The sequence below is a fragment of the Barbus barbus genome, assembly GCF_936440315.1.
Source record: "Barbus barbus genome assembly, chromosome: 30".
Taxonomy (NCBI): Eukaryota; Metazoa; Chordata; class Actinopteri; order Cypriniformes; family Cyprinidae; genus Barbus; species Barbus barbus.
Window position 1 is genome coordinate 28,735,714 of NC_136758.1, and position 14,997 is coordinate 28,750,710.

The following is a 14,997-nucleotide window of genomic DNA, read 5'->3' on the forward strand; positions in this document are numbered from 1 at the left end:
AAATATGTATGTTTAATAAAAGTAGCAACAGAACGCTAATGACAGTGTAAGCTATTTAGATTAATTTGCAATATTTATCAGATTCCCATACAGAAAATGGCAAGTTTGAACATTTTTCATAGAAACAATGAACTAGGAACTTTCTTTACAATAAATGACACGTGCTTTGTTATTTTGTCATCTAATGAATAACATATTTACAAGTTTGACTGAAGTGAATAAATAATTTTGGAGCCACCGAAATTCCTTCATGATAAACAATGACATTTATCATTACAGTCTTTCAGAGATAACAGCATCTGTAGTTGTAAACCACATTAAATAATGCAAAAAACAAACAAATAAACAAAAAAAAAACATTAGTTGATTCTGACTGTGTTTTCATATACCCAGTATGTATCATGTATCAATATATATCTAATGACCATGCAAATTTATGAATTCAAAGGCATGTGGACATTATACTTTCATTCTGAAGATGTGAATTTGTTTAGTAAAAGAGGTTCAGTGTTCTTTGAGCTGCTCTGACCTACACATGATCACATATAGAGGACAGAATGATGATTATAACACTCAAATAGAACATCAGTTATATCAGGTCATATAATATTCAGTCCTTCTACAATTTCAGTAAAGATTGTTTTTAGTTATTTCACTAAAATTGACCCTATTTAGGGTCATAGTTTTATGTGCATGCATCATTTTAAACATTCCTTTCTCGTTCATAAGTAACTTTTGTCTTTGTGTTGTTTTTTTATCTTGATTTTGGTGAAAACACACAGTTTCCCCTTAAACAATGACTGTACAGATCAGTTTAAGAAATCAGTCTAAGAAAGCCTAAGACAAAGAAATTATTTTGTCATCTAATGAATAACATATTTACAAGTTTGACTGAAGTGAATAAATAATTTTGGAGCCACCGAAATTCCTTCATGATAAACAATGACATTTAATTAGCTTCATTTAATTAGCTTCTGTCTTAATTATGCTAGCTATGAAATGTTTCATACACAGCATTAATGCTGGATTAAGCAGTGGATGTGTTGGAGTCGATGTTTTCTGGATCATCTGAGAAATGACCCTCAACGTCATTGTGAATGTGGTAGTAAAAGAGGAAGAGGAAGAACCCTGAAAAAAAATCAGAGGAACATATTTCAAATGAGAAATTTCATATTTAAACTGAGAAATGTGAACAAATATAATCAAATGAGGAAATTATCAATAAAATAGTTAAATAGAATAATTCAATAAAAAACACTAATAATAATAATTTAAAATAATTGAAATAATAAAATAATATAAAAACTTAATTAAATCAAATAATTAGCTAAATATATATACATATAGGAAGAATAGAAGCATTCTATCAGATGCACTGATGCATGTGATTGTTTCTCACCCTGAAAGGAGTTCAACACAGAGAAGATGTAATATGAGGGAATGAGCATCGGTCCATAACTGAAGAACGCCACAGACCACGTCAGACCGAAGAGCAGGAACAAACTCAACACCATCATCAGCTGCTTTCTGAACGTCTTTCTTTTGCCATCAACTGCTTTTATGTTTCTGGCCTGAACGACCTTAGTGACGATCATGATGAAGATTCCTGCCGTGAAGATGAAAACTAAAGCATAGTAGCCGATATTCACCGTGTAGTGAATGTAAAGATCTGCAATCCAGCACCTGTAATTAAAGAGAATGAAATATTACTTAGAAGACAATCAGTAGACGTTCATAATTTTATGAATTTGTGACATCAGAACAACTTACATTTGTGTGATTTTTCCAGACGTTGCGTTCAGGATCACTGCTTCATATCCTCCTATAGAAACGATAACTAGGACTATTGGAGCGGGACACGCTGAAAACACATGGAAACTACAAAAGTTATAGTCATACTGTAAATACACCTGTTTTTTGTTTTTCTCAGATGCATGATTTGTTTCTTAATGCCCAAATTAAAGTTATAGTGTCAATTTAAAAACGTTAAAGTGCATTAAAATTGTCTAATGCACACCTATATTAAATGGACTTGAGCTACGATAAACTAACAGACAGTTGTATTTGTTTTATTAATTATCATTAACAAAGATTAGTAAATCTTGTTAGTTAAAGCATGAACTAATGGACCTTATTGTAAACTTTTCACTAGCTGGTGGTAAACAGATTTGTTTTAAAAAGACAACACTATAGTCGTTGTTTTGTTGCTCTCACTCACCCCAGCCCAACACGGTGATCTTCCTCATGTAGTTTGTGATGGAGATGTTCTGTCTGAGGAGCCATAAGTACATATGAAGAGCTTGAATGAAGAACCAGGTGAATGAGGCCAGCATGGAGTAATGCAGGAGCAGCGCTATGAAGACACACGCAGCGTTGTCTTGTGTGTTAGCCACGCTCTCGTTTGACAAAAACGAGCCATTCAGTAGAAACAAAGCCACAAACATGTTCATCAAGATCTTCGTGGCCTGATTTGATTGGGCTTTCCTATTAAAACATAAAAACAACAGCTTTTGTAACATGCACTTTAATACTTTAGAGCTTTGATTTCAAGTTTAATTCAATGTTTTACTTGCTGTTTCTTTGTAATTATATGTGAAATTTACTCAGACAAATGCAAGTTAACTTACAAATTACTAGCAAGTTAAAATTGTTTCTTAGATTAGTATTAGTGATTATTGATTACTAAACAGCATTGACTATACGTTATACTTTAAGATACTCTACCGTAGCAGGAAATGCATGAATAAAGCGATGGACAGAAAAAACATGGAGATGCCGCAGCCGATAGAAGAAATTAAGGTCAATGATTCCAGATGTGGTGCTGTGACGTTTGCATCTGGCAGAGACTGAAAGATCAGAGAAAACAGAACAAAACAGATCAGCTGAAGGAGTTTTAAAACCAGTTGTTGTTTGTTAGCAAGAATCAGATCTTGTTAGCAAATTTTAAATGCTTATATTTTTTAATCTTTTACGAGTTTACTAGCATGTAGCAGGGACTAAAAGACTGATACTGATTTAGTGGAATCTTTAAACAAACATGAATTATGAAAGTGTAAGTTCTCTGAGAAGCTTCTCACCATCAGCACTGCAAAGAACGTCAGATGTGAGCAGGAGCACTTTATGCTGTTGTTGTTGATTTCTGTCTTACAGCCGAACGTCGTCCAGTTAAGCTCTCCTTCAAAGAAAAGAGAGCAACGAATGAAATTGATTATAAAAATCCCCTGAATGAACTGTGTTTGTTGATTGAAATCAGAACAGTCATAAATATATTTACCTTTGCCATTCCATGAAACGCAGGACAGATTACCATTCTGAAAGAACACATTTATTTTCATTTTGCTTTCACATTGTCTGGTGATTATAACAAAATAAGTTCTGCAACAAAACCTTCGTTACCTTATTGTTATGGGTAAAGGACATGTCAATGTTGTCATTAAGGTTGGAGATTTTTGCCCTCATAGTTACTCCATAAACTTCATTGTTCAAAACAGTGTGAATATTGGTTTCATTCTAAATCAGAATATAAGTAAGTGTGAATATAATTGATCAGAAACGTTTGTCCAAAAGTAGAAACTGTCAAGAGTCTTTCCATACAAGACTTAAAAAATAGAATTCATAGAAGCAAGGTTGGGCGATAAAACAATAACACTAATCACTACAATGTATTTTGCCCTGGATAAATCGACAACACATATAATAAATGGTCAGTGTAATGTTTATGCACCAGAAGAGAAACAAAACACGAGAAACATGTGCATATATTCACTGAGAAATATTTCTCTTAAGGCTCTCTTTTTTTTTTTTTTTTTTTTTTTAGAACAGCCACTCTGGGGTCTTCTGATTGGTCCACTGTTTTGGAGCTGACATTGATGAGAGGAGCTGCGTATAAAAGGTGAAATTCCTTTAACTTGACATGGCGTCTTAACATGACAGTCAATATGCAAGACGCTGCAAAAGACACAAGACATGAGTCCAACGGTCATACATGTCCGTCTGGTGCATTTCCATAAAAAAAACATTGGAATGGAAAAATGTGTTTTGTGTGAATGGCCACTTAGAATGCTTTTATGCGAATTTACTATAGAAATGCGAACTGCACAATAGTATTGTGGCAGAAATACGAATATACTCTGCCGTTCAAAGGTTTGGGATCGATAAGATTTTTTATGTTTTTTAATCTCTTTTGCTCTTCAAGGCTGTATTAATTTGATCACAAATACAGAAAAAACAGTAATATTGGGAAATATTATTGCAATTTCTAATATTGGATTCCTATTTTAATAAACTTTAAAATATAATTTATTTCTGTGATGCAACACTGAATTTTCATCAGCCATTACTCCAGTCTTTAGTGTCACATGATCATTCAGAAATCATTCTAATATGCTTAATATTTTTGGAACCTGTGATACTTTTTTCTTTGATTCTTTGAAGCCTTTACTATCACTTTTTATCCATTTAACACATTCTTTCTGAATAAAAGTATTAATTTCTTTAAAAAAAAAAATAAAAAATTACTGACCCCAAATTTTATAGTGTATCTTGTAACACAAAATTTCTCATTTGAATGAACAATGTTCTTTTTAACTTTTTATTTATCAAAGGATCCTGAGGAAGGTATCACAGGTCCCAAAAAATATGAAGCAGCGCAACTGTTTCCAACATTGATTATAAATCAGCATATTAGAATGATTTCTGAAGGACTGCAGCGCTTTGGGGTGACAAAAAATTATGATTTATTAAATGAGTTATTAAAATGATCCTGAACAGCCCTCAAAATTACAGAAAAAAGCTAAAATGTAAAATAAATTCAGAGACGTTAACTGCATGAAATAACAAAACTTATTAAAATAATTTTAATTAATGCATCAAATATAAATCAACAACATAATGCGAGACCGTCAAACTGCCAAAACATTTCTTTGCGATTTACATTAGGAACAGTTTTGCAGTGCATTGAGAGTTGAAGCATGCAAGGACAATAGGCAAAGAAATGTTACGGATGGTTTGATTATATCCGTATGCACTGAAATATAAGCAGTTCTGCGAGTTCACATTCTTCCACCAACGTAGGGAACTGTCTGTGTTAGTGTGTGCACTAGAATTAAATTAATGTTATGCCGGCTTATTAAATTGTTTCCTGCAGCGTTAATGACAGATCATGTCAGGTAAAAAGGAAGCAAAACATTCTGCAGGTGATATTTAATGTTGTGTCCGCTGACTGTTGTGAGTTTAATTCACTTTCATGTTCTATATAGGCTCTTTCACATTTATTTTAACACACCACTTACTGTGCCTATGTTGGACTTTTTTCTTGGTGATTCTCAGTCTTTAAATCCATAATTTGAGCTGTTATTGATGGAAAAAAAATGTTTGCTTTATAAAAGTACTTGTAACAGTATAGAAAGAACCCAAAGTTCTTTCTTTCAAAGTTTTGCACTGTGAATGTCTGCGTGGTGGCACAACTGGTAAAGCAAGTGCGCTTGTGTGGCAGCGACCTGGGTTTGATTTCAGTCTATAGTGTTTCCCACATTCGATGTTCAAATGACTGTGCCACTGATATTCTCTAGAAGAGTGAGTTAGGTGGAATGGTGGGGGTGTTAGTAAAAGATTAACTCTTAAACTGTGTTTTTATTTATAAACATAATTTATTGCATTAGAAGCATACACTAATGGTGTCATTAACACGCTTCAAGTTTACTTGGAATGCCATTGCTATGTGTTTTGAAGTCACTAAAAGTAATAGGATTATGACCTCAGTTTGTTATTAGTATAATATTAATGTATGTTCAACACTCTTACAGTGTAATTGAATTGCAATTGTAATGTTACCAAAATACATTTAAAATGTATGCTTAGTGAATTCTGCATTTCAAAATTTAAATACAAGAGTGGATATTTAAAGTGTACTTAAGCATACTTGGAATAGTTCCACTTCAGCACAATCAAGTATATTTAATACAACTTTAGTTGAACTTCAGCACTGCTTTTGCACAACTAAAATACATTTAGAACAAAATTAGTTGTTCCAGTTTAACAGACTTTAAGTATGCCAATTTATAGTGTGCCACAAATACATTTAGTTATACTAAAGTACATACAAATAAATTGTGCTTAACTACACAATTTTTTTCATTAGGGTTGTTAAAGAAAAAAGGCCTAAAAAGTTTTACTTATGTTAATTCTACTTATGTTTACTCATGCATTTTGACATTTATTGTGATAATGATTAATATCGACTGATATGAAATTGTGACAATTTTTGGCCATATTGCTCAGCCCTACATAGAATCATACAGTACCTTGTTTCCTATGTTTCTGAACCGTAGAACTCCAACAAACGCACTTCCATTGTTTTCAAGACGTGATTTATCAAAAGCTTCCTTAGAAATCTTTATAGACCAGGAACAGTTTGTATTTTGGACACTTTGACTCTCAACAACCTGTGAAAATAAGAATTGCCATGATAACGTCTCGGTTACGTACATAACCCTCATTCCCTGAAGGAGGGAACGGAGACGTAACGTCTCGGTTATGTACGTAACCCTCATTCCCTGAAGGAGGGAACGGAGACGTAATGTCAGAGTGACTGACGTAATGAGATTCCATTACGTCAGTCACGCTGATGTTACATCGAACGTGACTGACTGAAAGGGAACTGAGGAATCATACCCTGTTTTAATGCATCTCAGGTTTATCAGGTTTTATCAAGTTTACCATGGCATGATTTGAAGAGTAGCATATGTTGATGTCCTTGGTTTCTGTGTTCTTGGATTGTACATGAAGAAGACCAACAACATCCCCCATGACAATCGCTGCATTGCTTTTATTGCTGTTTTCCATCTCTTCCATCTTAGATTCCAGATTGTCCATGGCTTTTCTGTAAAATGGATTGAATCACATGATATTCTGCAATGGATTTTAGACTTTATATCCACTAGTAACTGCACACTTACGATGCCTTTGAGGGATCAGTATATCCATGAGTTGTCATATCTGACATCAAATCGGTAGTTAGATTGTGAGTTGTCTTATGTGATATAAAACTTATAGTTGCTTTGGAAGTTGTGGTATGTGAAGTGAAACTGGTTGGCTCAGGAGTTGATGTATATGATGTGAAACTTGTTGGCTCAGCTGTTGTTGTTTGTGATGTGAAACTTACACTTGGATTGTGAATTGTCATGTGAGATGTAAGACTTGTAATTGGCTCAGTTGTCGTTGTATATGATGTGAAACTAGCAGATAAATTATGAGTTGTCGTATACGATGTAAAACTCACAATTGGCTCTGGACTTGTCATTTGTGATGTGAGACTGGTAGCTGGCTCAGGAGTTGTATGTGATGTAAAACTTCTAGTTGGCTTAAAAGTTGTCATATGTGATGTAAAACTGGTAGATGGCTCAGGAGATGACGATTGTGATATTAAACTTGTAGTGTGCTTGAGAGTTGTCGTGTGTGATGTGAAACTTGTTGTTTGCTTAGGAGTTGCTGTATGTGATGTGAAAATGGTAGTTGGCTGGGGAGTTCTTGTATGTGAATTGAAACTTGTAGTTGGAGTATGAGTTGTTGTATGTGATGGGAAACTTGTAGTTGGATTGTGAGTTGTTGTATGTGATGGGAAATTGGTATTTGGCTCAGAATTTGAACTATGGGATGTGAAAGTGGTGGATGGCTCAGAAGTTGACGTATGTAATGTAAAGCTTGTAGTTGTCTCTGGAGTTGTCATATGTGATGTTATGCTTGTATTTGGATTGTGATTTTTTGTATGTGATATGAAATTAGTAGCTGGATTGTGAGTTGTGTGTGAAGTTAAACTTGTTGTTGGCCCGAGTGTTATCAAATGTGATGTGAAACTTGTAGTTTGATTGTGAACAGTCATATGCGATTTGAAACTTGTTGTTGGTTTGGGAGTTGTCGTATAAGATTGGAAATGTGTAGTTGGATTTTGAGTTGTTGTATGTGTTGGGAAATGGGTAATTGGCTCAGAAGTTGGCGTATGTGATGTTAAACTTCTAATTGGCTCTGAAATTACCAATTGTGATGTGAAACTTAAAGTTTGATTGGGAGATGTCGTATGTGATGTGAAACTGGTAGTTGGCTCTGAAGTTGTTGTATGTGATTTTAAAATTGTGGTTTGCTCGAGAGTTGTGATTTGTGATGTGAAACTCGTAGTTGGCTTGGGAGTTATCGTATGTGATGTCAAACTTGTAGCTGGTTTGGAAGTTGACATATGTGATGTGAAACTGGTAGTTTGATTGTCAGTTGTCGTACTTGATGTGAAAATAGTAGTTGGCTTGGGAGTTGTCATTTGTGACTTAAAACTTGTAGCTGGATTATCAGTTGTATGTGATGGGAAACTAGTAGTTGACTCGGGAATTCTATGTGATGTGAAATTAATAGTTGGATTGTGAGTTGTCCTATGTGATGTGAAACTTGTAGTTGGGTTATGAGTTGTTGACTGTGATGTGAAACGCATAGTTGGCTCGGAAGATGTCGTATGTGACTTGAAAATTGTAGTTTGCTCAGGAGTTGTTGTGTGTGATGAGAAAGTGGTAGTTGGATTGTCAGTTGTTGTATGTGATGTGAAACTAGTGTTTGGCTTGGGAGTTGTATGTGATGTGAAATTGGTAGTTGGCTTGGGAGTTGTCGTATGTGATGTGAAACTCGTAGTTGGCTTGTAAGATGTCGTATTAGATGTAAAACTTGTAGTTGGATTGTGAGTTGTTGTACGTGATATGAAACTGGTAGTTGTCTCGGGAGTTGTCGTATGTGACGTGACAGTAATAGTTGGCTCGGGAGTTGCTGTATAAGATGTGAAACTGGTAGCTGAATTGTGCGCTATCGTATGTGATGTGAAACTTGTAGTTGGCTTGGGAGTTGTCATATGTGATGTCAAATTTGTAGTTGGTTTGGGAGTTGTCCTATGTGATGTAAAACTGGTAGATGGCTCAGGAGATGACGATTGTGATATTAAACTTGTAGTGTGCTCCAGAGTTGTTGTGTGTGATGTGAAACTAGTAGTTTGCTTGGGAGGTTGTCGTATGTGATGTGAAACTGGTATTTGGATTGGGAGCTGTCGTATGAGATGTGAAATTTGTAGTTGAATTGGGAGTTGTTGTATGTGATGTGAAACTAGTAGTTGGCTCAGGAGTTGTCGTATGTGATGTGAAACTTGCAGTTGGCTGGGGAGTTGACGTATGTGATGTGAAACTTGTAGTTGGTTTATGAGTTGTCGTGTGTGATGTGAAACTGGTAGATGGCTCAGGAGATGACGATTGTGATATTAAACTTGTAGTGTGCTCTAGAGTTGTTGTGTGTGATGTGAAACTAGTAGTTTGCTTGGGAGTTGTCGTATGTGATGTGAAACTGGTATTTGGATTGGGAGCTGTCGTATGAGATGTGAAATTTGTAGTTGAATTGGGAGTTGTTGTATGTGATGTGAAACTAGTAGTTGGCTCAGGAGTTGTCGTATGTGATGTGAAACTTGCAGTTGGCTGGGGAGTTGACGTATGTGATGTGAAACTTGTAGTTGGTTTATGAGTTGTCGTGTGTGATGTGAAACTCGTAGTTGGCTCGTTAGATGTCATATGTGATTTGAAACCTGTAGTTGGATTGTGAGTTGTATGCAATGGGAAACTTTTATTTGGATTGTGATTTGTTGTATGTGATGTAAAACTTGTAGTTTGCTCAGTTGTCAGATGTGATGAGAAAGTGGTAGTTGGATTGTCAGTTGTTGTATGTGCTGTGAAACTAATATTTGGCTTGGGAGTTGACGTATGTGATGTGAAACTTGTAGTTGTTTCTGGAGTTGTCGTATGATATGTGAAACTGGTAGTTGGCTCGGGAGTTGTTTTATGTGACTTTAAACTTGTATTTGGATTGTGATTTGTTGTGTGTAATGTAAAACTTGTGGTTTGCTCAGGAGTTGTATATAATGTGAAAGTGGTAGTTGGATTGTCAGTTGGCTCAGAAGATGTTGCATGAGAAGTGAAACTTGTAGTTGGCTCGAGAGTTGTCGTGTGTGATGTGAAACTTGTAGTTGTCTCAGAAGATGTTGCATGAGAAGTGAAACTTGTAGTTGGCTCGAGAGTTGTCGTATGTGATGTGAAAATTGTAGTTGGATTGTGAGTTGTTGTATGTGAAGTGAAACTTGTGGATGGCTCTGGAGCTGTCAATTGTGATGTGAAATCAGTAGATGGCTCAGTAGTTGTCGTATGTGACTTGAAACTTGTAGTTTGCTTAGGAGTTGTTGTGTGTGATGAGAAAGTGGTAGTTGGATTGTCAGTTGTTGTATGTGATGTGAAACTAGTATTTGGCTTGGGAGTTGTCGTATGTGATTTTAAAATTGTGGTTTGCTCGAGAGTTGTGACATGTGATGTGAAACTCGTAGTTGGCTTGGGAGTTATCGTATGTGATGTCAAACTTGAAGCTGGTTTGGAAGCTGACCTACGTGTTGTGAAACTGGTAGTTTGATTGTCAGTTGTCATACTTGATGTGAAAATAGTAGTTGGCTTGGTAGTTGTTATATGTGACTTAAAACTTGTAGCTGGATTAGAAGTTATATGTGATGGGGAACTAGTAGTTGCCTCGGGACTTGTATGTGATGTGAAATTAGTAGTTGGATTGTGAGTTTTCGCATGTGATGTGAAACTTGTAGTTGGGTTATGAATTGTCGATTGTGATGTGAAATTCGTAGTTGGCTCGGAAGATGTCGTATGTGACTTGAAACTTGTAGTTTGCTTAGGAGTTGTTGTGTGTGATGAGAAAGTGGTAGTTGGATTGTCAGTTGTTGTATGTGATGTGAAACTAGTATTTGGCTTGGGAGTTCTTGTATGTGATGTGAAACTTGTAGTTGTCTCTGGAGTTGTCGTATGTGATGTGAAACTGGTAGTTGGCTCGGGAGTTGTTGTATATGACTTTAAACTTGTAATTTGATTGTTAGCTGTTGTATGTGATGGGAAACTGGTAGTTGGCTCGGGAGTTGTCGTATGTGATGTGAAACTCGTAGTTGGCTTGTAAGATGTCGTATTTGATGTAAAACTTGTAGTTGGATTGTGAGTTGTTGTATGTGATATGAAACTGGTAGTTGTCTCGGGAGTTGTCGTATGTGACTTGAAATTTGTAGTTGGCTCTGGAGTTGTTGTATGTGATGTGAAATTTGTAGTTGGATTGTCAGTTGTCGTATGTGACGTGAAAGTAGTAGTTGGCTCGGGAGTTGTCCTATGTGATGTAAAACTGCTAGATGGCTCAGGAGATGACGATTGTGATATTAAACTTGTAGTGTGCTCGAGAGTTGTCGTGTGTGATGTGAAACTAGTAGTTTGCTTGGGAGTTGTCGTATATGATGTGAAACTTGTAGTTGTCTCTGGAGATGTCGTATATGATGGGAAACTGGTATTTGGTTTGGGAGCTGTTGTATGTGATGTGAAAATTGTAGTTGGCTGGGTAGTTGATGTATGTGACTTGAAATTTGTAGTTGGATCTGGAGTTGTTGTATGTGATATGAAACTGGTAGTTGTCTCAGGAGTTGTCGTATGTGACCTGAAATTTGTAGTTGGCTCTGGAGTTGTTGTATGTGATGTGAAATTGGTAGTTGGATTGTCAGTTGTCGTATGTGATGTGAAACTCATAGTTGGCTTGTAAGATGTCGTATTAGATGTAAAACTTGTAGTTGGATTGTGAGTTGTTGTATGTGATATGAAACTGGTAGTTGTCTCGGGAGTTGTCGTATGTGACTTGAAATTTGTAGTTGGCTCTGGAGTTGTTGTATGTGATGTGAAATTTGTAGTTGGATTGTCAGTTGTCGTATGTGACGTGAAAGTAGTAGTTGGCTCGGGAGTTGTTCTATGTGATGTGAAACTGGTAGCTGAATTGTGAGCTATCGTATGTGATGTCAAATTTGTAGTGTGCTCGAGAGTTGTCGTGTGTGATGTGAAACTAGTAGTTTGCTTGGGAGTTGTCGTATGTGATGTGAAACTGGTATTTGGATTGGGAGCTGTTGTATGAGATGTGAAATTTGTAGTTGGATTGTGAGATGTTGCATATGATGTGAAACTAGTAGTTGTCTTTGGAGTTGTTGTATGTGATTTGAAACTTGTAGTTGTCTCTGGAGTTGTCGTATATGATGGGAAACTGGTATTTGGTTTGGGAGCTGTCGTATGTGATGTGAAACTTGTAGTTGGCTGGGGAGTTGACGTATGTGACTTGAAATTTGTAGTTGGCTCTGGAGTTGTTGTATGTGATATGAAACTGGTTGTTGTCTCAGGAGTTGTCGTATGTGACTTGAAATTTGTAGTTGGCTCTGGAGTTGTTGTATGTAATGTGAAATTGGTAGTTGGATTGTCAGTTGTCATATGTGACGTGAAAGTAGGTGTTGGCTCGGGAGTCGTTGTATGTGATGTGAAACTGGTAGCTGAATTGTGAGCTATCATATGTGATGTGAAACTTGTAGTTGGCTTGGGAGTTGTCCTATGTGATGTAAAACTGGTAGATGGCTCAGGAGATGACGATTGTGATATTAAACTTGTAGTGTGCTCGAGAGTTGTCGTGTGTGATGTGAAACTAGTAGTTTGCTTGGGAGTTGTCGTATGTGATGTGAAACTGGTATTTGGATTGGGAGCTGTCGTATGAGATGTGAAATTTGTAGTTGGATTGTGAGTTGTTGCATATGATGTGAAACTAGTAGTTGGCTTTGGAGTTGTTGTACGTGATGTGAAACTTGTAGCTGTCTCTGGAGTTGTCGTATGTGATGTGAAACTGGTATTTGGTTTGGGAGCTGTCATATGTGATGTGAAACTTGTAGTTGGTTTATGAGTTGTCGTGTGTGATGTGAAACTCATAGTTGGCTCGTTAGATGTCGTATGTGATTTGAAACTTGTATTTGGATTGTGAGTTGTATGCAATGGGAAACTTGTATTTGGATTGTGATTTGTTGTATGTGATGTAAAACTTGTAGTTTGCTCAGTTGTCGTATGTGATGTGAAACTAGTAGTTGGCTTGGGAGTTGTTTTATGTGACTTTAAACTTGTATTTGTATTGTGATATGTTTTGTGTAATGTAAAACTTGTGGTTTGCTCAGGAGTTGTATATAATATTAAAGTGGTAGTTGGATTGTCAGTTGGCTCAGAAGATGTTGTATGAGATGTGAAACTTGTAGTTGGAGCATGAGTTGTTGTATGTGATGGGAAACTGCTAGTTGGCTGTAAAGTTATTTTATGTGAAGTGAAACTTTTAGATGGATCTGGAGTCGTCAATTGTGATGTGAAACCGGTAGATGGCTCAGGAGTTGTCGTATGTGATTTTAAAATGTTGGTTTGCTCAAGAGTTGTGATATGTGATGTGAAACTCGTAGTTGGCTTGGGAGCTATCGTATGTGATGTCAAACTTTTAGCTGGTTTGGAAGTTGACGTATGTGATGTGAAACTGGTAGTTTGATAGTCAGTTGTCGTACTTGATGTGAAAATAGTAGTTGGCTTGGGAGTTGTCGTATGTGACTTAAAACTTGTAGCTGGATTATGAGTTGTATGTGATGGGAATCTAGTAGTTAGCTCGGGACTTTTATGTGATGTGAAATTAGTAGTTGGATTGTGAGTTGTCGCATGTGATGTGAAATTAGTAGTTGGATTGTGAGTTGTCATATGTGATTTGAAACTGGTATTTGAATTGGGAGCTGTCGTATGTGATGTAACACTTGTAATTGGCTCGGGAGTTGATGTATGTGATGTGAAAGTTGTAGTTGGATTATGAGTTGTCGATTGTGATGTGAAATGCATATTTGGCTCGGAAGATGTCGTATGTGACTTGAAACTTGTAGTTTGCTCAGGAGTTATTGTATGTGATGAGAAAGTGGTAGTTGGATTGTCAGTTGTTGTATGTGATGTGAAACTAGTATTTGGCTTGGGAGTTGTTGTATGTGATATGAATCTTGTAGTTGTCTCTGGAGTTGTCGTATGTGATGTGAAACTGGTAGGTGGCTCGGGAGTTGTTGTATATGACTTTAAACTTGTATTTTGATTGTTAGCTGTTGTATGTGATTGCAAACTGGTAGTTGGCTCGGGAGTTGTCGTATGTGATCTGAAACTCGTAGCTGGCTTGTAAGATGTCGTATTAGATGTAAAACTTGTAATTGGATTGTGAGTTGTTGTATGTGATATGAAACTGGTAGTTGTCTTGGGAGTTGTAATATGTGACTTGAAATTTGTAGTTGGCTCTGGAGTTGTTGTATGTGATGTGAAACTGGTAGCTGAATCGTGAGCTATCGTATGTGATGTGAAAATTGTAGTTGGCTTGGGAGTTGTCATATGTGATGTCAAATTTGTAGTTGGTTTGGGAGTTGTCCTATGTGATGTCAAACTGGTAGATGGCTCAGGATATGACGATTGTGATATTAAACTTGTAGTGTGCTCGAGAGTTGTCGTGTGTGATGTGAAACTAGCAGTTTGCTTGGGAGTTGTCGTATGTGATGTGAAACTGGTATTTGGATTGGGAGCTGTCGTATGAGATGTGAAATTTGTAGTTGGATTGGGAGTTGTTGTATGTGATGTGAAACTAGTAGTTGGCTTGGGAGTTGTTGTATGTGATTTCAAACTTGTAGTTGTCTCTGGAGTTGTTGCATATGATGTGAAACTAGTAGCTATCTCTGGAGTTGTCGTATATGATGTGAAACTGGTATTTGGTTTGGGAGCTGTCGTATGTGATGTGAAACTTTTAGTTGGCTGGGGAGTTGATGTATGTGATGTGAAACTTGTAGTTGGTTTATGAGTTGCCGTGTGTGATGTGAAACTCGTAGTTGGCTCGTTAGATGTTGTATGTGATTTGAAACGTGTAGTTGGATTGTGAGTTGTATGCAATGGGAAACTTGTATTTGGATTGTGATTTGTTGTATGTGATGTAAAACTTGTAGTTTGCTCAGTTGTCAGATGTGATGAGAAAGTGGTAGTTAGATTGTCAGTTGTCGTATCTGCTGTGAAATTAATTTTTGGCTTGGGAGTTGACGTA